Source organism: Halichoerus grypus, chromosome 11 (genome assembly GCF_964656455.1).
Source record: "Halichoerus grypus chromosome 11, mHalGry1.hap1.1, whole genome shotgun sequence".
Taxonomy (NCBI): Eukaryota; Metazoa; Chordata; class Mammalia; order Carnivora; family Phocidae; genus Halichoerus; species Halichoerus grypus.
This window is the reverse complement of record NC_135722.1, coordinates 35,778,443-35,802,132: the sequence shown is the minus strand read 5'-3', so window position 1 is coordinate 35,802,132 and position 23,690 is coordinate 35,778,443.

Sequence of the window (23,690 nt, the reverse complement as noted above, 5' to 3'; positions counted from 1 at the left end):
GCTGGATTATTTGTCTCTTTGTTTGTTTATTATTTTTTTCCGTGAGATCAGCTCATTTTTCTCAGGACTTTTGTTTGATCTAAATGTAAGATTTTTTTTCTTAATGTACCCCATTGCCCTTTGAAGAACTAGAGTAACACTGAAAACGTAACTGCTTCAGGGAACTGACAACTAATTATCCCAAAGCAAAAAGAATGCTAGGCATTTAGAAAATGAAATGTCAGTCAGTGTAATAGAAGTGTCACTTACTTAATACTTGACTGTGTTTGAAAGGAATGCACATTATTTGCAGACACATTCATGTATCTCTGCAGCCAGAAACTCTGTGGGTGGGCACATATGTGGCTCTCTACATACTTAAAGATACCACACCAGTAACATAGTTACAAAGACCAGTGTGGGAAATATTGTGTGTGTGTGTGTGTGTGTGTGTGTGTCTGTCTGTCTGTCTGTCTACCAACTTGCAGGATTCTGTCACATGCTGGCCTTCTTGATCTAACACTGTGAAGTTTGCATCTACAGCTGCATTTCTGCAGATAGCCAGGACGTTTTGTTCAGATGCAGCTTCAGTGCCCTTGACATTGAGCAGTGCCAGAAATCCAACACTAGACCATCAAACAAGGATTTTGAATGCATGAAAGGAAAATTTTTCCATGAATATTTATGGGAAACCTGGCTCTGCATGAGTGAAAATGGTAAGGATGTGTTGTTGATAATCAAGTTGGGTTGTTATTTGTATGTAATAATTTAGAAATTGGGGAGGGAAGGAGGAAGCCCTACCCTTTATTAAATAATCCAGACAATGGATTATTTAAATGTTGTGTTTTGTATGCCTTGGCTCCTTCCGTTTTCCCTTGTGCTGGAATCAGATTTGCACTTCCTTAGAACCCTGTGTATGAGCAGCTTCACTCTCAGAGCAAAGACAAACTTTCTTTGTTGGAAGCAGATCACATTTCAGAAGGAATTTCTCAACGCTCAGTGTCATAATTAACAAAATCTAGGGTCATATAGCTTCATCCCAGGCTTTTAAGGTCCTTTTTGTGATAGTCAAGGTGATAATGACCAACTGGCAGTTCTGATGCTGATAAAATGCATGGAAGGATGTATATTAGTTTCCTGAGGCTGCTGTAGCAAACTGTGGTAAACTAGTGGCTTAAAACAGAAATTTCCTCTCATGATTCTGGAGGCAAGAAGTCCAAAAGCAAGGTGTTGGCCGGGCCACACTCCCTCCGGAGGCCAAAGAGGAGAATCTCCCCTCCTCTAGCTTCTGGTGGCTCAGGCATTCCTTGGCTGTGACCGCAAAACCCCAATCTCTGGCTTTATTTCCACAAAGCTTTGTCCCGTGTGTCTGTGTCATCTCTTTGTCTGTCTCTCATAAGGACATGAGTCATTGGATTTAGGGCCTGCCTGGATAAACTAGGATGATCTCAAGATTCTTCATTTAATCATATCTGCAAAAGCCTTTTTTCCAAACACAGCCACATTCGTGGGCTCTGGAGGTTATGATGACATGGGGTCATCTTTTCGGGGAGTTCCACCATTCACTCTACCACAGGACGTCACAACTACTGCTCTTTATGACTAAAATGCTGTACTGCCCAATAACTGAGACAGGCAGGTTGATCAACAACCACAAAGTCTAAGCATATTTAATCTTGAGGTTCTCCTTCAGATAACTTGTAGACTTTTAAAGCAGTACAGAAACCCTCGCTCCACAGACCTATTGGTGACTTGTATAACGTTATGCGAAGCCATTAAAATATTTACAACTGCCATTAATCCGTTGAAATAGTATGAATGGGGTGAAAGCAGAATTACTATTATCTGACTGCCACACAGGGAAGAAACAAACAACATATGGGCATCAAAGAAGAACTGGAAGAAAAATACAACAGAGAGTTGGTGGTGGTATGTGTTTTCATTAACTTTGGTGTGGTGCGGGTCATGTATCGCACAATTAACTAAGGATACATTTTTATTTTTCCACTTTTTCTGTATTTACACTTAAATATGTTTTCATCACAGATGCATTCAAAAGAAAAAGTCAAAGGCATATAAATATCACAGAAACGAGGAACTTGAGAATGAGTCAGGGCAAACCTTAGGTCCACTAGCTTAGTTTCCCTCCTTTCTATAACATCCCTAATAGAAGGACAATCTACATCTACCTCTACCTGGAAATATCTGGTGACAGAGACCTTTTTCCTTTACCATCTAATTCATTCTAGTGTTGAATGTTACTCATAGTCTAAAAATTCTCCTGAGTTGTGCTGAACTGATAATTGCATTGGAAAGTCTTTCTTGCAACTTTTCCATTTGTTATGGATGGAAAAAAATCTGTGGGCCTAAGACCCAGGAACCCTGGAATTTAAGGCGAAGCTTTACTAGGAAGCAGTGACATGATCTTGGACTTGGCTCTCTGTTTCATCATCTGTCAAATGAAGGAGTTAGATTCCAGGGTCTCTATGGTTCTGTTTCACACCACCCTTAACATTCCTGAGTGCTGAAGAAATGGTTCTCTATTCTACTTACATGACTTTGATCAAATTATGTAAACATTCGGAGTTTCAGCTCAGAGTCCTCTACATAACAATATGATTTTAAGTGGGGGAAAAAAAAAAAACCCACATCTTAATATGAAGAATATAGTGTTTATCTGCAGAGATTTTAAGGCCAGACTGACTGAGTTTAAATGCCAGCCCCACAATTTCCTGGCTGTGTGATATTAGGAAAATCACTTAACATTTCTGTGCTTCCATTTCTTCATCTGGGAAAAAAAAGGAAAAAAAGGATACAGTAACAGTTCTTGCCTCATAGAGTTTTGAGAATTAAATGAGTTAATGCATGGAAAGCTCTTAGAAGGGTCCTTGCTACCAGAGGGTACAACATAAGTGTTGCCATTATTATAAATGGATCCTGAAATTGGTTGAAAATGAAACATTCAAATATCGTTTTTCCCTTTTCTATCTAATTATGTGGCATTGGTAATTTGTTCCCTGCTTTGGAAAGTTTGATTCATTTCAAAGAAAATAAAATATCTGTCACTGACAATTTTTGTTATGGTTTCATACTCTAACCATATTTTTCCAAATTAAACATTATTTCATTTTGCTTACATTAGTAGAAAATGTGGAAAAAAAAAAAAAACCCTTTTGATTGGGAAAGTCACCATCTCTATAAAGTCAGGTTTTTTATTGTGCAGCTTTAATTGAGATGTATAGTAAGAATTACATGCTTTTAAAAATTTTATGTAATTAGATTTCTATCTGCCATTTTACTTTTTGTTTCCTGTGTCTCATACATTTTTGTTTTGTCTATTTCTCTTTCGCGGCTTTCTTTTGCATTAGGTATTTTCTAGTGCAATGTTTATACCCCTTTAATGATTTTTTTTACTATATATGTTTTAGATATTTTCTTAGCGGTTGCTCTAGGGCTTACCACGTACATCTAAATTTATCAGACTCTGGATTTATGCTAAATTAATTCCAGTGAGATATAGAAACATTATATCTTTATAGATCTATTCCTTCTTACCCTTTTCACGCTATTATTTTTATATATATTGTACCTATATATGTTGCAAACTCAACAATACATTGCTATAATTATCACTTTATTTAAGTATGATGTCTTTCAGAAAAGCTAAGAGAAGAGAGAGCAAGCATATATTTGTAGCATTTGTTATATTACTCTTCTTACCTTCTGGTTCTATTTATTTATTTTGGCAGATCTGAATTTCCTGTGTGGTGTAATTTCCTTAATCCAACATAGCTTTGCTGCCATCCACCTCCTTTGTGCTATCATACCTTGAGTAACTTCTTTAAGTATGGATTTTTAAAAATTATTTGAACACATTTATAATGGCTGCTTTGAAGTCTGTTAAAGTCAACATCTGGGCATTGTCAAAGGTTTCTGTTGCCTGCTTTTCCCCCCTAGGTATGAGCCACTTTCCTGTTTCTTTGTATGCCCTGTGATTTTTTGTTACCAATTGGACATTTTAGAAAATATATTGTAGCAACTCTGGATATTGATTCCCACCCAACACCCACCTTGCCCCTTGCCCCCAACTGACCCCCACCCCGCCCCGACTCTGAAGCTTGCCATTGCTGTTTGCTAGCATATTTTGTTTAATGACAGGCTAGACTACTCTAGCTTAGTCTATTTCCCTCACCAGGTGAGACCTCCGTTGTTCCTGTAAGGATACAGTCTTTCATGTGTTTCCTTTGAGCTATCCTTGACTGCCATTTTCCCTGATCATAGGCAGCTGTTAGGCTCCAATTGCCGCCTGATTCTTAATTGTTTTTGACAATTCTCTGGGTCATAAATTTCTGCACAGTCTGATTCAATTAAATTTGGGCTCTTTTGGAAGGGTTGTTTTGAAGCCACTGTTCAATTAAATTTGGGATCTTTTGGAAGGGTTGTTTTGAAGCCACTGTTTGAGGTTTACTTTGACCCCTTAAGGGCTTGTTTCAGCTGCCTCTTTCCCTGGTTCTCTCCGCAAACTAGTTGGCCTGTGGTTTAGCTTCCCATTCTCATGGAACTGTGGGCCTCCTCCTAATTGTTTACCACCCAAGTCTACATTTTTTCCAATTTCCTTGAGGCTTGAATTTCCTTTGAGAAGAGCTTTGGAGCTCTCTGTTCTCTAGGCCTGGCTATACCCCTGCGCAGAATCTCTGAGCCATGATTCAGGAGATGGGGGTAAGGACACTGGCCTGCTTCTCTCTAAATGGCACTCCTGCTTTAGGGGAAGCATTCAACTCAAGCATCCCAGAAGTAGAAGTTCCCACAAATGCTGTTTAAAGTAGAACGTAGCAGGTATCCCATTGGCTACTCAACACATCTGAACCCGATTCCTTGAATTATGAAATCTTCCATTTCTGGAGTCTTGGTGAGAGGCAAAGTCCCCACTGCTCACTTACAGTAGCTGAAAGCTAGGGTCTGGGCATGTGATGTAGTCTTATTTAATCAGATACAATGGAGAATTTGATTCTGAAGTGAATGGCACACAGGAGAAAAGGCAGGTGAGAATTTATTTCATTGCTGGTGGCATTATGGGTCCAGTGGTACCAGTACCAGCTCCGGCACTCAATCTCCAATGGAAGCTGCAGTGGCTCCAATGATGATATTTTAGTTGGTGTTCTGGCCCTCTGCTTGGTCTTTGGCCATTTTACTGAGGCTCATCTTTTATCCTTCCCTTAGATTTTGTGATCTCCATCATAGTTTTTTCTATTAATTCCCTCTCTGTTCCGGTTAACCAAAGACAGGTTCTGTTGTTTGCAAGCAAGAACCAAGATGTATACAACAGGGACTGGGAATGTCCCTCAAGGAACACCATTTGCCATGGTTACAAGTTGGGTGTATTTCCTTTCAAAGTTCTAGTTTGAAACTGAAATACTGTTGATGGAAGAACTAAGCAGTAAAAGTGTATTGCAGCTGGAGAGAACTGTCTTTCTTGCTTAGACCCAGGAGATGCTGAGAAAGTAAAGAAAAAGAGAAAGCTCAGGTGGAAGAGAGGAGCAACACCTCCAGCACTTGGACAATCCCTTAATTTAACTTTTGCTCTTTTCTAGCATAAATAATATGCATTCTGCTCAGAGAAGTCTCTTTTAGTACCATCAGTTACTATTTCAAAACATGAAAAAAAAAGGTACAGGAAATGATTTAAGAATAACTTTTTCCTGCTCTAAATATATATGCTTGCAAAAAGCAAATATGCAAGAAAATATCGTCATGATGATTTTTGCAAGCCACTTACCTACAGTAGTAACTCCTAAGTGATGTTAATATTCAAGAAAGAGTGCAAGTTCAGTGCTCTGGCTGAACATTGAGATTGCTTATGTGCTCCAAGCCCAACCCGCAAGTATGAAAAGTAAGTAACTAAATATCACTGAGAGCCCAGGACACATGACCAGTTTGAACATAAAACAGAATCCCACAGCATAGCCAGAAACCAATTGGTTCCTTTACAGGCAAATTCCTTTCAACAAAAAGCCTGGGCCTGATTAAAATGTTTCCCAAGTTCAAAGACAGGTGAGATAGATGGGGCTGCACACTGTAGATATGGACAACTTATCAGAACTGTTACCATTTTGTTTGGAAGCATTAGGCCAAATACAGAAAAACTCAACCTCATCTCTCACAATGATTTGCTATATTTATCTGGTAGGCAAATATTCTTTGGATTAACGTTGCTTCACAACCAGAAGATTTATCTTAAATGCCATTTCAGAGAAGGCAATTTTTAACTTCCCCAATGTTTCAGATAAAGAAAAGTGATTTCCAATTCTTGTAAAATGCATTTTAACTTCTTGACATGTCTTCACCTCTATTACATCATTCTAGCCTCCAAATAACATGTGAGGTAGTCAGGGATAGGGAGGAGGAGATAATGTATTCACTGAGTGCCTACTACATACTAGGTAACATGTATTTTCTGCGATTTCATCCTCACAGCAGCTCTTATTTAATATCTTTACTTTGTATATGAAGACTGAGAGAGGCTAAATGGTTGTTCTAGTTCAATCAGACCTGGATCTAGATCTTAGGTCACCTGACTCAGGTCTATGAAACTTTTCTCAGACTGTTGTGACACTTCCTGGTCTACCTAACAGAAAGCTAAAGTCTTGTGCTCAAGAGCAGAGACTAAGCCCCACATTTTTCTGTGCTCTCATTGGAAGAATGACTTTGCCTCTGAATGGATATCTATGGAAAACAGAGTCTATCAACAGAATAAGCAACTAGACTAAGAAATCAAAGGGACAGAGTCTGAGTGACAATGATAATGGAAGACGTTACATGGAGGCTACTGCCTCTCCTACTAAAAGAGGTGTGATAAGGCCAAGTCCAATCAAGCCACTGGGCTTTTGCTGGCATCCCCTAACTCCAGAACCACATTTACAAATGCCCCTGCCTAGTGACCTTGGGCAAGTTACTTAGACTTTCTAGGTGTCAATTTCCTTGTCTACAAAATCTTCTTCAAATGATCTCACTAATTTGCAGTCTGAAGTATAGGAGGACCTGAGAGGGTTAGGAAGCCTGGAAATTAAGAAGTATGGGTGGGCACAAGAACTGACAAGAACGTGAAATCTCTGATGATCTCTCACCTCTCTGCTCGGAGCTTGTTTCTTGCCATATGATACTTCTTTTCCTCTCTAACAGGAATCCATCCTGTTCCTTTCTCACTAATTCCAAGTATGAATTATGGATGTACACCCTAACTCTGTGAAAACTCCAGAGATTAGAACACTTAGGGAGTTTAGGGAATGATAGATAAATTATTTGTCTATGTGAGCTTGAGGTGCAAACCTTCCCAGTGATATCTGGGTTTTATCAAGGTATTCTTGGTGAACAATAAGACTATAATTAAATGAATTTTTCTCCCTTCTTTTGCTCCTTTCTCTTATTCCTTGCCCCTGCCTCACTAATTCCCCAAGGGAAGACTAACAATTTGGCCCTCTGTTGTGATTCCTATCTGAGAGACCCAGAGATATAATGAGATACAGACATTAAATATCATATTTAATTTTTAATCCAAGGTTGCTGGATAATGCCTAGAAATCACAAAAAAAGAAAGAGTTCCCTAAAGCTTTGATACAAGTAGAAAATTAATTATGCACACACACACACACACACACACACACACACACTTATATGTCTCCATAGTGTACCAGAGCAAAGAAAGCCCCTCTCACCAAACAACTTGATCCAGGTTGATAAATCATTACACACATGTCCTGCGTTGCTGCAAAATATCTAAGCATACAGACTCATGCCAGCTCTGTGACTAGACTTCTCTGTGACCCTGGGCAAATCATATCACCTTTCCAAGTGTCAGTTTCCTCATCCACAAAATGAAGACCTTGAACTAATTTATTTCTGAAATAGTTGATAATTCCTCAAATCTGAAAATCACTTCTTCTCTGTTATTCAAGCCCATATTATTTCCAAATGAAAAATCATTGTCTGCTCTTTTCCCCACTACTAAACAAATGATCTTTACGTCCATTAAGTGAAAGAAGTGCAGAAAATACATAAAGTTGAGACTGTGTTTTGTTTTTTTTTTTTAACTATCCCAAAAGATTCTTAAGTTATATTCATTCAAATCCATTAGGGGTAGGAACACTTTAGAAATAAATATATATTTTTGTATAAAACAAATACCTTTACCTCAGAGGTTTATTCTCTGCAGGTTTCCCAGGTCATAGGATCTGAAGATTGAACAAAGTCTACACTCCAGAACAATTCTTTACACGGAAGTTTCAATTCCAGGCAATCAAGGCCTGAACTCAGTCTTCTGTATTCAGATCTGTTACAAAAGAGCAGCTTGCAGGGAGTGTAGCACTTTAGGCTGTCAGATTAGATTCTGAAAAAAGAGCACAAAGTCATTGTCCACTGTGCAGTGTGCACTCGAAAAAATATGTCTCCATCATCATGTCCTTATTTAACTCTTTCTTTATATATAATTCTACATATCATAAGCACCTTGTGTTTGGTTGTGTTGCTATATTTATTACAATCCTATTTAAGGCCCAAGCAAGGGACCTCACTGACCCTTTCAATAATACAAATATGTTGTGGGCTTTGAGTCTCCTTTTGGCTTTACAGGAAGTCACCAGTGATAAATTGCAGGAGAGGACTTAAAAGAGATTCTCCTCTAATCCTTCCCTTGTCCAGCTGTGCATTTTTCACATGAAAAGAATGAGAAATCTCTCCTTATCCTAATACAACCCATCTGTTCCTGGGAAAATCTCAGGGGCATTAGAAACTGTTCATTTTTCTGCTCAAAATATTTCTAGTACTTGAATCATCTTCATTTCAAACAGTGTTCTAAGCAAATTCCACACTACTTGGATAAGCATACATTTCCAAGGGAACTACCTAGAAAACTCTGACTTGTTTCAATGTATAAACTCTGATGTTAAAAAATCACTGAAAAGGCACATTGCCTTATCATTACATATTTTTACTGTTGATAAAAGGCAGAAACACAGCATTATTGTTCTTACTCTATAATAACAATACAAAGTTCAAAGAAATGAGCTTTAATAGAATGTGTGTTTGTTGTGCTGATTAAGAATCAAACTCCAAAAACCACAGGAATTGGAAAACCTGACTTAAGCATTTGTTTTGCAACTAATACACTAGTTGCCATTGACCAAATCACCCAGTCCCTCTGGGACACTGTTCCCTCATCCATAAAGCGAAGGGAATTAGGAAATTCTAAGTACTCTTCAATACAGACACACTAGGATTCTCTTCTCAACCACTGGCCTATTCACATGACAAATGAGGTCTTCTGGACAGTTTTCAAAGGCAAAAAGAAGTCAATTGAAAGATTCTTTGTAACATAAGAGAAATAATAAAACTATACACAGGACACTACAAAATGATATCAAAAGAGACAGAGGCAATTTTCTCACCTTGGGAAAATAGCAAGAGAAGGAGGGAAGTGAAATGCAGCAGGGGGACGGCGGTGGCTATTCAAACTAAGCAATGGGACTCTGAGTGGAGGGTGGGCAACGTTCTGGGACAAATGACAATAGAGAGGAAAATGTTCAAAAAAGTGATTTGAGGACTTGGAATCAATGAGCCAAATGTGCAAAACTGTATGCTATAGAAGAGGACATTTTTGTATTTATAGAAAAATGTACTTCAAAGCTTCTTCCTTTCCCCTTCCCCAACATACTCAGCTCGGAGATCTAGTATTCTCTGTTAACAAAGGATAATTCCTGAGATCAGAGGCATCTTAATTAAGTCCCAGGAACTTTATCATGAGGTCTCTCTAGCTTTGACAAAACTTATCTGGATTCAAGAATTCATTTCTCAGGAGGTTGGTCAACAGGTCAAAGTGGAATAATCCAGAAGTTAAGATTTTTAAAGACTCACATAACTATGGCAGCTTTCTAAAAGCAGAAACTCTGAGCTCTGGTGGGATATTCTCTGAAAGGCAACTTTTCACTGCCTTCCTTGGTTTGCCAGATTGGCTTGTAACTTCCAAACAAGATGTAATAGCTGAATCCCAACTGCCGTTAATGGAGATGGTTTCAATAGTGATGTTATGGAATGGATCAAGCATAGAAAATGTTCCAAAATGCAGGTGTTTGGATGCAGTTTTAATTCACATTTGGCAGTAGGGAACCTTATACTCGCACTTAATACCAACTTTCATTCTAGGTTTTCTCCAAATTACTCATCTCCACTATCTCCACTACATGCAACTTCTAAAATGAAGATCTACGGGAATTTTCTGCTAGGATGTATTAGAAAGAAAAATTACATCATGAGGATTTAAATATGGAGACGACATTTTAAAGCTTTCTGCTATTAGACTAACCAGTTATCATCATCAGTTACAGTGCTGATAACTGTAGCATGGTCTAGAGGATGAGAAATAGAAGTCTTTGTTCCAATTCCACCTAATACTAGCTCACTGAGCTCTTTCCTACAAGTTGAGCTGGTGTCAGCCCCCATTTTTAAAGTTTGATTATTAAAAGAATTAGTTCACTTCTAGCTTCACAGGAGACATCATGGAATAAGGAGATGCTTAAAAAATATATTGAAAATATGCAATATTCTTTTATTTTAAAAGTTACTGCAGGAGGAGTGCGTGGGTGATTCAGTCAGTTAAGTGTCTGCCTTCGGCTCAGGTTATGATCCCAGGGTCCTGGGATCTAGTGCTGCATCAGGGTCCCTGCTCAGTGGGGAGTCTGCTTCTCCCTTTCCCTCTGCCCCTCCCCCCCACCAATGCCCAGCTTGTGCTCTCTCTTGCTATCTCTCTCTCTCAAATAAATAAATAAAATTTTTTTTAAAAAATTACTGTAGTATAATGTATTTCAATCTAAAGAACTCACAGATCTTCACAATTACTTCTTTTGGAGGCTTAAAATCTCCCTTCCTGTCAGGAAGACGGAAATGAAGTATACTTCATTGTCTTAGGTGATGTAGCTAAGCATAATTTGGTTTTATTGTTGTTTAAGCAAGCTTTATCCATACTCTGGTTCAAAAATTCACAATCGGTAGGAAACAAATTCCAGAAGACAGAGTAAGATCTATTTTATTTATTTTTATTTTTATTTTTATTTTTTTTAAAGATTTTATTTATTTATTTGAGAGAGAGAGACATAGCGAGAGGGGGAACACAAGCAGGGGGAGTGGGAGAGGGAGAAGCAGGCTTCCTGCGAAGCAGGGAGCCCGATGCGGGGCTCGATCCCAGGACCCTAGGATCACGACCTGAGCCGAAGGCAGACGCTTAACGACTGAGCCACCCAGGTGCCCCATAGAGTAAGATCTATTTTAAAAGCAGGAAAAGACAAATAGCAACTCCAAATCCTCCATAAAATCACACCATCTCAAGAGACTCATCCATCTCACAAATTTTCTGGGTAGTAATCAAAGGTAATCTTGTTTTCTAGTTATTTCTACCTGTAGCATATAGTTGAAAAAAAATGAAGACCATGGAGTTATAACAGTATAGTAATAGAGTTGCCTAGACCCATACCTGTTAGACCAGAGCGAATCTTTTTTTTTAAGATTTTTATTTTTATTTTTTATTTTATTTATTTATCAGAGAGAGAGAGAGAGCACAGGCAGAGGGGAGTGGCAGGCAGAGGGAGAAGCAGGCTCCTCATGGAGCTGGGAGCCTGATGCGGGACTCAATCTCAGGACCCTGAGATCATGACCTGAGCCGAAGGCAGATGCTTAACCAACTGAGCCACCCAGGCACCCCGACCAGAGCAAATCTTATTCAGTCACTTCCTCAGGCTGCACATACCTCCAAAGGATCCTACCTCACTTGCTCAAACCTTCCAATCCAGGATAACAAGCCATTGTGCTCATATAGGTCACAATCATTTATATAGAAAAATATATCTAGGGATAAATCTTACTCAGTCTTTCCAAACGTCTGGATAAATAAAATGTCCCTTGCTTGGATTAATCTACCTCCTCTGTATAAAACTTGAGTCATTAAGATCCCTTCTACCATTGTATCTCAAGCCCATGCTTAGCTCATGTTCCTTCTGATGGATAAAAGATAGTTCAATAAATAGGGACACAGCAAGACTAGGGAGAGTAATCATTCTATTTTGAAAATTATAGAACTGGACCAGACTCCCTGAAACTCCAGTGGGAAACAACTAGTTTTCATCCTTGCATGATATGCTTACATTTATTCACTCTTCCATTTAATAAATGTCTACTGAGAACCTAGTACGTATTAGACTCTGTGTTAGGTTTGGTAAGGATAGTTCCCTCACTTAATGGAGTTCATGGTCCAGTTTGGCAAAAAGATAAGTAAAGAGTCTAATTGCAATTCAGTGTGATACATGCTGTGTTAGGTCAGGTACAGGGTGCTGGAGTAGGAAGGAGGTCAAGAAAGGCCTTTTGGAAAACTCTTCTAAGTTGAGTCTTGAAGGATAAGCACTCATCTTCTAAAAATGAGGGTGAAGAAGCTTGTTGGAGTCCTAAAAGTAGTTCAGTATATACACTCAGAGAATGATAAATAAAAAGACAAGGTTTCATTTTTTTTTCAGCTTTATTAAGATATAACTGACAAATTGTAACATACTTAAAGTATATAACATGATGATTTGATATATGTGTATCTCGGGAAAGGACTCCTACCATTGAGTTGATTATCATGCCCACCACCTCACATATTTACCTTTTTTTTCTTTTTTGGTGAAAATACAAGTTCTACTCTTAGCAAATTTCAATTATACAATACAATATTATCAACTACAGCCACCATATTATACAGTAGATCTTCAGACCTCAATCACCCTGTAACTGAAAGTTTGTACCCTTTTTCAGGCCTCTCCCTATTTCCCCCATACCCCAACCCCTGGCAACCACTCTTCTACTCTGTTTTTGCAATTTCTACTACTTAAAAGAAATTCCACTTGTATATAAGTATTTGTCTTTCTCTGTATGGCTTATTTCACTTGGTGTAAGGGCCTCCAGGTTTATCCATGTTATCACAAATGGTAGCGTTTTCCTTCTTTTCCTTTTTTTTAAAAAAAGGATGAATAATATTCAATTGGATATGTATGTATGTATGTATCTATCACATTTTCTTTACCCATTTATCTGTCAGTGGACGCTTAGGTTGTTTCCATGTCTTGTCTATTGTAAATAATGCTGCAATGAACAAGCAGATATCTCTTCAAGATAGTGTTTTTGTTTCCTTTAAATATATACCCAGAAGAAGGATTGCTAGATCATATGGTAGTTCTATTTTTAAGTTCTCAAGGGACCTCCATATCATTTCCCACAGTGGCTGTGCCAGTTTACAGTCCAACTCCATTTTAATAATATGGTATATCATATTTATCAACTGGCATAGTTGTACCATCCTTGCAGGAAAAAAATCCCACTTGCTCCTGGAGGATGATCATTTTAAGATACTGTTGAATTTGGTTTGCTAATATTTTATTAAGGATTTTTGCTTTTATGTTCATTAGGAATATTGACCCATAATTTTCTTTTCTTGTAGTGTCCTTATCTGACTTTTGGTATGAGAGCAATGCTGGCTTCGTAAAATGAACTTGAAAGTGTTCCCTCTACTATTTTTTTAGGAAGGATTGTAATAAATTTTTCTTGAAATGGTTGGTAGAATTCACCAATGAAGCTATCTGGTCCTGGGTTTTTGTTTATTGCGGGGTTTTGATTACTGCTTCAGTCTCCTAATATGTAGGAGCCACTGTGGTCTCTGGCTTTCTCTCAGAGGACATTGCTCCATGGGAGGAGGGGATGCAGGATACTCCTACGTTGACATTTTGGTCCCTACTCTCTCCATTCTTGACAAGGCCTCAACCCTTTAGGATAGGACAGCGTAGGAAATGTTAAGTTTGAGTCAGCTATAAAGACAGTATATACATTTTACTGAATGCCAGAATTTAGAATTATTAAAACCAGACAGCAAATTATAGGCATAATGGGTCAATTGACATGCACTCAGGAAAAGCTAGATTTTTACCCTAACTTGATTGATGATATTTTGACGAATGACTACCCATTCTTTAAATAAGGTTGAAGGTCTCTTTCACTCCTAATCTTTTTGGATTTTCAAATATTATACTTTCAAATACAAATAACTTTATTTATTGCCAGCGAGTTTCAGAAAAGTTCAAATGGTAGAAAAATCTTGCTTTGTTTAATTGAAAGTAAGCCAACTTGGTGTATAGGTCAGCCCAAGATCTTTCTGCATGAACTTTAAGATTTCAAATTGTTCCATGGTATTGCAGGTGTATTGATGGGCATGGTGCTACTCTTAGCCAAATATCGAAGCAGCTTCTACAGGGGTCTTTTGTCCACTTCCTGTATCTATTCTCCATTTGTTTCCACCTTAGTATTCTCCTGTGGATGCTGTGGGTCTAGATGGAGAGTGCTCGAAAACCTATATGCAAGTCTCCTAGATTCTCGGCAGACATCATCTGATCTGGGTGAACTTTACGTGAATCTTAAGTCACTATACAAGGGTTGAAAGGTTTTTTTAATGATTGATTGATTGATTGATTATTTTTTTTTTTTTAAAGATTTTATTTATTTATTTGACAGAGAGAGACACAGCGAGAGAGGGAACACAAGCAGGGGGAGTGGGAGAGGGAGAAGCAGGCTTCCCGCGGAGCAGGGAGCCCGATGTGGGGCTCGATCCCAGGACCCTGGGATCATGACCTGAGCCGAAGGCAGACGCTTAACGACTGAGCCACCCAGGCGCCCTGATTGATTATTTTTTAATTGAAATATAGTTGACCCACAATGTGATATTGTGTACATTGTGTTCAGGTGTTCAACATAGTAATTTAACATCTCTATACCTTATGCTCTGCTCACCACAAGTGTAGCCACCATCTGTCACCATACAATGCTATTATGATACCCCAGACCATATTCCTTATGCTGGATCCTTTCTTCCTGTGACTTATTCATTCCATAACTAGAAGCTGTATCTCCCACTTCCAATTGAAGGACTTTTAAAATCAATTTTTCTACTCTAGTCACAAATGTGTTTAAATTTGTTATAAAAGTGACCTCAGAGCTTAGGTGCTAATGTTTACTGAGCAGTTACTATGGGCCTTTCATCTTTACAAGTACTTTACATATTAAGTCATTTGATTTAACATAACTCTATAATTGCTTTTATTATCTTCCTATTATTTATCTAGCAAATGAAGAAAACAATTGGAGTATAGAAATATTAAGTAACTGACCTGAAACTACATACCTAGCAAACTACACAGTGAGAATTGAAACCTGAATTATCTGATTCCACCAACCTCAAGCTAAACCACTATGCACATTGTCTCTCTCCAGTGAAGTTAAAACCATTCCAGTCTTCAGTCTCCTTATGCTGAAGATACTTCACACTTTGTGAAGCGATTTCATGTTTACAAAGCATTCTCATTTTTTACTTTCTCTGGAACTTACACAAACCTATTTGAGGTTATTGGGACAGGTATTCAGATCTACATTTCAGAGAAATAGCTGAATCTCAGAAGGACTGACTTACCTAAGGTCTGGAGAGCCAGAACCACTGTAGGTCAACTGACCTATTACTAATAGGAACTCCTTTCCCTACTACACAGCATATTTTACTACAAAAGTAAATGAAGACAAAAATACTTCCCAAGGGCCTATGGTTTGCTTACGGAGATGACTGGATGTTAGCACTTTGATGTAGAGAAATGCAACTTAGAACTACAAAGGAGTATTGAGAATCCAGAACAAATATAATCAATGTCAAATGCGGACTCCAAACTTGGGTTAATCACACCATTTATGCCCTAAATGAGAAGTCATACTCATGAAATCAAGGAGTTGACACTATAGCAAATTAGAATGTTCAACAGCATAAACAAGAGGCAGGATGGTGTGCACTGAATATATTAAATACACACTAACTCAGGCTAGGTCCCTCAAAGTCATATAATTGCAAATGTTTGTCAGAAATGGAATCAGAAGACTTGAACCACGCCAGGTAGGGTCTCCTGTGTAGCCAAGTAAGAATCATAATCCTGTTAAGAGTTTACTGGTAACTGAATGAGGGAATTGCTGTTTCCTAGAAGCATCCGAATATTCCAAGAAAGGGAGTTGACCTAGGGTGGGAGAAAATGCCTAAGGCTAGCGATCAGGGAGACTTGGATTCCAATTTCTGCTTTAGGACTGATTTGTGATGATGTCTTATGTAAACCATTTGACCTCTTTAGGATTACTTGACCACCTGGAAAATATACATGCCCTTCTTGCTATGATGGCCTCATGTGAGAATCATATGAGAAACGTGTGAAAGAAATTAAAAAGTACAGATTTGGGCTATACATAAATGTGGTGAAGTGATCTAAGCAATAAAAGGACTTGCCTTTAAATGGACCAACAGTACAGAATATGTCTGGGAAGAAACATTTACTGACAGTATATAATGTCCCAGGCACTGTATTAGGCACTTCTCACAGTTCCTAGATAGAATGCTATTATCAGTTTACTGATGAGAAAATTCAGGTTCCAGCAGGTTCAATATCTAATCTCAGAATCACACAGCTAGTAAATCATAACACAGGAATTCAAATCTAGGTATGCCTACCGCAAAAAGCACTGGAAAAGCAGATATCAGACATAAAAGAGGACAACTTGGAGATTCCAGTATCATGATAGACATGGAGAAGAAGCTTTCAAAGGAGGAAAGAATATGATGTCTGAGGCCTGTTATGGTCACTTGAAACCTTTAATGAACAATTGCTTTGAGTGTTATGTTGTTATAGAATCCATATTTCAAGGCAGCTGAGACTACCTGTTCATAGTCTTAAGTAAACCATTTGCTTCTCTACAATGAGAAGCTGTGTTCTTCTCCCTATTGCCCACCATCTTCATTATAATAGGGACCTGTGAAAAGGTCAGATGGGTAGATCAGGGTGAATTTGTGACCATTCTCAGGAAACCCATCTCCAAGAACTTGTCCAGTGGAAAAAGGATGAGTTACTCCAAGTGCATTTTTCTTTTCCTCCTCCTTCATTTTCTCCATCATCATCATCATTATCATCATCATCATCATCATCATCACAATATCACATGAAAGCTGTAAAACCCCTCTGTCCTTGAGTAAGTCAGTTAGCCTTCATCACTGTAAGACCCCCAAAAGTAACACAAGACTGTTGGCTCAGGTATCTCTGAGCTCTTTCAAAATTCAGCAGCCCTAAATTTTGAGAATTGTCACATAAATCATAATGAGCTCATGCTACATAAGACAGAGGGCAAAGAATGTAACATAAACCACAATCCTTGCCCCCAAGGGGCTTAAGAACTAGACAGCATCTGGGAAAGCTGGGATTCACAACAAAAATTAATTGAGAAGTATCACTAGGAAATACTGAAATCTTATTGTTATATATAATATTTAATAATATTTATCATTGAAAGGTTAAATAGGGCTATTTGCCTCTTCCCTTTATCAGACCACCCTTTACTCCCCTACCCCTACTCCAAATACGCCTTCATTTCCACTTTCCAAAATTATATTCCTGATTTGAAGCCCAAGTCTCAAATACCACTTCCATCAAAAGGCCTTCTGCCCTCAACTGGAGAGGATCTCACTCTCCTTTCAATTCCCAGCTCTGCTTTCCAATTTGCCTGTATAACATCATAGCCTAGAGGCACCTAAGATGCATTTTATTTTGGGGGGTCCTGATTCTGAAGTCTGGCTCAACCAGTGATCAGCCAGCTGACTTCCCTAGGTCTTTGTTTCCTCTCAAGGAGAGTAGGTCTGATAATAATCTCTCCCACACAGAGCTGTTGTGCAGATTAAACAAGGTAACCCTCGAATGTGCTTAGTAGAGATTCAGTGAATGTGTCTGAATCCTCCCCTGACAATTACTTTATTCAGCTTTCTACTCCAGTCATTTGTTTATCTGTTTTATCTCCTCCAGGAGAGAAAATCTGAGGATGGGAAACTCCTCTCACTCATCGCCCCCGCCCCTTCCCTCCACCCAGTACCTAGCACAGATTCTCATAGTTTATGTGTATATTTATCAGATTGGTCTCTGTCTGGACAAGCTGTCTCCTGGAGCGTGTTATGAATGTTCAGCATACACACTTCAACATTAACAGGGGCAGCGTGGAAACCTCTCTTTTGTCTTCTTCCCACTCCCCAACCCTCGCTCCACCCCCCCCACCCCCCCCCCCCGTGGCTTTGGAGAGGAGGCTGCAGTTAGAATCACTGCACTATAAGAAAATCATCAATTGTCTAATGAAAGCCCCTGTCATTAAATATCCAGCCTCTGGCACAATCCCTAAGGGAAAGAACCCATTCCTGCAATGCACTGGGCCAATTTGTGAGCCCTGCCTTGGTGAGCACAGACTCTCCCCTGACCCTGGAAGTCAATCAGCAGGAGCCCTGAATTATGAAGCATGAATGCTCACCACTGCGTGGTCTCTAGCTGACCTGCCAACTCCTGTCACTGAAGGTCACCCAGCTACGGAGCCTTGCAGAGAATCAGTCACCTTCATCTCTCTCCTCTCCCTCTTCTCCACACGGGGCCCCCACATAACCCTTTCCCCTTTCATTAGACCCTTGCCCCTTCCTGAGGATTTGGCAGTTTCCACGGTGTCCAACCTACCAGGCTGTAAATACCTGACTAAGAAACACGAAATGTGTTCATAGGACTTCTCATGGTTCCTCATCTAAACCATAAATATGAAATGCATTTTGACATTTCTCAGAAAACACACTATCTCCCAGATTCAGTTGGCAGCACAGATTTACTCCCCACAAGACTGTACCAAAATCTCAACTTGGCAGTTTTCAGTCAAGCCCACACATGCAGCTGCATTGTGCTAACAAAAATGGAACCTTATTAAATCACATACCCTGAGTGGCCATGCCTTAAAATGATTATTTTCAAGCTGTAAGAAATTTGGTGGTATCTGAACTTCATAAACAGCTAAAATGGTAGTGTGTGAGACTCTGATGTTCACGACTTACTCCAGCTGTAGCCGCAGTAAAGGTAGGCAGCAGAGATTGTGTATAAGATCACAGATTTTGAAATCAGGCAGATTTCTGCTCTGCTACCTATGATGTGTCACTTGGGAAGTTACTGCTTCTCTGCCTCAGTTTCCTGAGTAAAAATAAAAGTAAATAAGCAAGAAATACTGAAACCACTGAAGAGAATTATTTGTGACACTAGCATACAAAATCACTTGGACTGGTACTTGGCATTTATGAAACACTCAACAAAGGATGCCAATTTTTTTAAAGATTTTATTTATTTATTTGAAATAGCAGGAATGGGGTATGGAGAGGAGCAGAGGGAGAGGGACAAGCAGACTCCCCACTGAGCAGGGAGCCTGACACAGGACTCGATCCCAGGGCCCCGAGATCATGACCTGAGCCGAAGGCAGACACTTGACTGACTGAGCCACCCAGGCGCCCCAAGAATATCAATTTTTAAAAAACCCTCATAGGCATTACAAGATAGAAATATTAAGCCAAAAATGGTTACTGAGCCCTCAGACACTGTCTTATTCTGCTTGAACTACCTGGACTTGGAGCAACATCTAGGAAGATTTGATTTCACTTCCCTGATTCTTGATCCTTTTCATTTTGTTCATTTTGTTCGTCCTCCATCCAATAGGTGCTGTGATCAGGCCAGGATTAATTAGAGTTCTCTCGGAATGATGCTGTAGGCATCTAAGAATGATTGCGTAACATAATTGTTTAGGTGTCAGTCTCTCCTGCTGGAAGGTAAGCTCTCAAGGCCAGGGCCTCTGCCATTCCTTTCTTTATTCTCATTACCTGTTTGTGTTCAACAGGAGAAGACCACGGACTAATTGTCAGCGTCAGGCCAACTCCCAGATGAAACCTCTGGGAGGCTGCCTTTCCTTCCTAGAGCTGTTAGCTGTTACTTATCTTCTAGATGGAAAAGTCTGTCAAGGCCCTTGGCATCATGCCAGGTGCTTTGTTTCCATGTTTTGTCTCATTTAATCTTCACAGTTATCTATGAGGTAGACACCCTGGTTATTCTGGTAGCACAGATGAAAGAATTTAGGCTTACAGAGATGAAATAAATTTAGCAAAGCTTATACAGTAAGTGACTGAGCCTGGATCCCAAACCAGAACTTACTAAGCACAAAGTACACCGACTAACTAAACACCCACTCACAACAAGTACCGACCACTGTAAAAGGCTGGACAATCATCATGTAGGGTTGTCAGTGGATTTTATTATTATATTTCAAGTTTTGGTAGGCATCTTATCCCAGATTAGACAAACTGACTCCCCTTGAAAGTTGGAGAGATCAAAACCATTTATAATCCCTTAGGACCATCTCATATGACCAGAAATTCACAGAGTCAAACCTGATTCTTTATTCTCAAAGATCAAGTCTCAGCATGAAAATGTATAGAATCAGTGTAACTGCTTTGTATAGAGCCTTCTGATATATAACAGGGCGTGTTCCCCACCTCACGCATCCTCACAGGCTAGAGATTTCCAAAAGTAGAGCCCTTATGCAAAATGTTGGTATATTTTTTCTCCATTTTTTGGTGGCTGAGCTTAAAGAAGATATTGAAGTTTAGGACATGCGCATGCCAGCTTAGAAATGGGCCAAACAAATCTCAGTGGATAGAAACATATAACTGGAGGGTAAATGCCAACTGTCACCTAGAACACACCCAGGGGCCCCCACTTTCTACTCAAGTCCCTTCCAACTTTGAGACCCTAAAGGATCTCTGGAGATGGGTCTAAGACTTCTTTTGTACTTTGTCCTGCCACAGGACTAGTTTATATTAATGCCCAGATGAAAACACACAAAGCAGGTTTAGCCTATTTTTTAGATAACCCAGAAATCAGAGTCCGTGGGGAGCAAAGGAAAGTTTTGAGGATGGCAGAGTCATTTACTTTGTACAAACACAAGAGGATTTTTTCTGGAATCTGTACTTGGAAGTTCACAATGCCTCCCTAACGAAAATAAATCCTGTCCCCTCTGCCCCTCTTCTTCACAAGCTCTCAGTCAGTACACATCTTCTATCCTCAACTGAGCCTGGCTAATTGATTCTCTGAACATTAGGAGTGACTTTCTCAGATGGTTTCCTCCTAACCTTCTTGGTTGTTTCTAATCCTATTAGCAACCTCCCATCACACAACATTAATGCAGTGGTATCTGATTGTATTTTTTGCCAATATCCGACAAAATGCAGCAGCTTATTAGTGACTTTTATGTCATGTGGTTTTAGCAAAATTGAATGCTAATGAGATGTGATTGGGTGGAAAATTATAGCAATAGGGTGCCTGCCTTCTGTAATTGCAGCGTAGGCTCTAGTTTGCAATGGGGGTACCAAGATTTCTTTTCCTTAATAGTGATTTTCAAGGCACAGAAAGGTACTGTGTATTTACAATTATGCAGCAGATGATTAAGTGGCTTTCGCGGGTGGACTATTGGACAGCCTTGCAAATCACAGAGATGGTTAAGGAAAGCAGAGAGAAGATAACAATTCCATTGTCTCATCTGAAGCCTCATTTATTACCACACCCCCACCTCCAAACAGAGAGGAAAGGGAGGCAAGATCATAGCAATGATGGTATTCTTATTAAAAGAGACGGATTCCTTATTAACTAGTCAGGAGCCAAATGATTAAACAGCTTTACTTGCCATTGAATTCCGAGCAGAAATCAATGTACATTATACAGTTGTAGCAGCTGAGATCGCAAAAGCCCCAAGGACAGCACACATACTGTGGTTTACTGAAATATTTCATCACTGTAATGGTCAGGAGATGGAGTGCAGTTTGTCCATGGAGCATAACTTCTATCTTGTTCATTTTTGTATGTGGTAGAAAAGCTACCTGCATAAACTCCCCAGTTGTAGTATTCAAGTTGCAAAATCTTAAGTGTCCAACTGAAAAGGATTGTCTCTACATTCAGAGCATTTTTAAGAATGAGTCCTTGCTTTATGGAGACTTAAATGTTATCATTTAACTCTAGATGGTGCTACCCAGTGAGTTTGGTGGAATTGTGACAAAACCATGACTAGGGGTTGTTAAATGCAATGCTGGGTATTCCCTGTGCCTCCCCCCAGCCCAACAGACAAGGGCAGAGAAGACATGTCCCTTATGCTCTTACACAATCCAAACAACTAACTTGTTCTCATATGCAAACTTTCTCTAACACCAACAGCTTTTGCGAATTTATACAAGTAATTATCCTTCCAATCTAAAATTTTGAAAAAGATATAAAATTTAAAAAGAAGGAAAAATATAAACTCGACATGCTGTGTTCAGCACCTGAAGGATTTCCCTCTCCCGATGATCAGTAAATGTGACATTATTGAATGACTTGCAAAATGTCTACTTCTACAAAGGATTTTAAGTGGCTTACAGTAAAAACCATGCATAATCAAAGTTTTAGTTATCTATCGCTAGGTATCAAACTACACCAAGACTTAATGGCATAAAATATAACCACTGTATTCTACACACAACTGTATGTATCAGGATCTGGGGAATGAAACCACAGGATGGCTTGTCTCTGCTCCAAAATGACTGAAATGGTTCGTACACCCTAAACTGCTGGGGCCACGTGTCTCGAGCCTTGGGTTGTTGAGGGTTGCCTTGGGTCTTCTCCATGACACACTGGCTCAGGAAGGGATGTGCAAGGTGGTTTCTTTGTTCACATGTCTGGCACTCCTGGTAGGACTGGAATGGTCAAAGCTGGCTCTGTCTCTCTCTCTCTTCATGGATTCTCACAGGAAGTTTCCTCACAGCATACCAGTCTTTGGGTGGTTAGACTTCTTACATGGTGGCTAGCTTTCCTTTGTGATCCAAGAGGCCTGGGCAGAAACTGGGAAATGTCTTAAGAATGACCTAACCTCAGAAGTCCCAGGGGCACCTGAGTGGCTCAGGTGGTTAAGCATCTGCCTTCGGCTCAGGTCGTGATCCTGGGATCCTGGGATGGAGCCCCTCCACCTTCAGGCTCCCTGCTCAGTGGGGAGTCTACTTCTCCCTCTCCCTCTGCCCTTTCCCAAGCTCATGTGCGTGCACTCCCACCTTTCTCTCAAAAAAAAAAAATCTTAAAAGAAGTCCCAGAGCATGATCTCCATCACATTCTAGTGGTCAAACAAGTCACTAAGGCCAGCCTTGACCCAAGAGGAGAGAAATTAGACAATATTTCTCAATAGAAGGAGTAGCACAGGTTACACAGCCATCTTAATGCAAACCATAGGCATGCTGTAAGTGCAATGATGATAATTTTAAAGTGAGAGGAGCTGTACAATTGAGGGAACAATTGTACCAAAAAAATGAGGCTAACAGCACTCCCTGCTATGACCAGAGAATTTAACCCCAAGTTTCCTAGTGATAAAGGCAAGAAGGAAAGAACCAGCAATATAGTGTTCTTTAACTATTCCAAAAAAATCATGCTCATTTTTTTCAATTATTTTCCAAAGAATAAACCAATAATCAATAAACATAGACCACGAGATGAGTTTCTTTCTACCTAACCCTCCTTTTCTGCCTCAGTAACACTGTTCAGGCCTGTGGTGATGGTCACTCTGATAGGAAACTAAGTGATTAGAATGGGGCCCGGGATTGAGAAGGGCAGAAGAAGAAGGAGGAGGAAGGAGCGTGAACTGTGGCAAACACAAAGCAAAGGAGAAACAAAAGGAGGAAAGGAGAGAGGGAATTCAAATTTTGTCTTGCTCTGCCT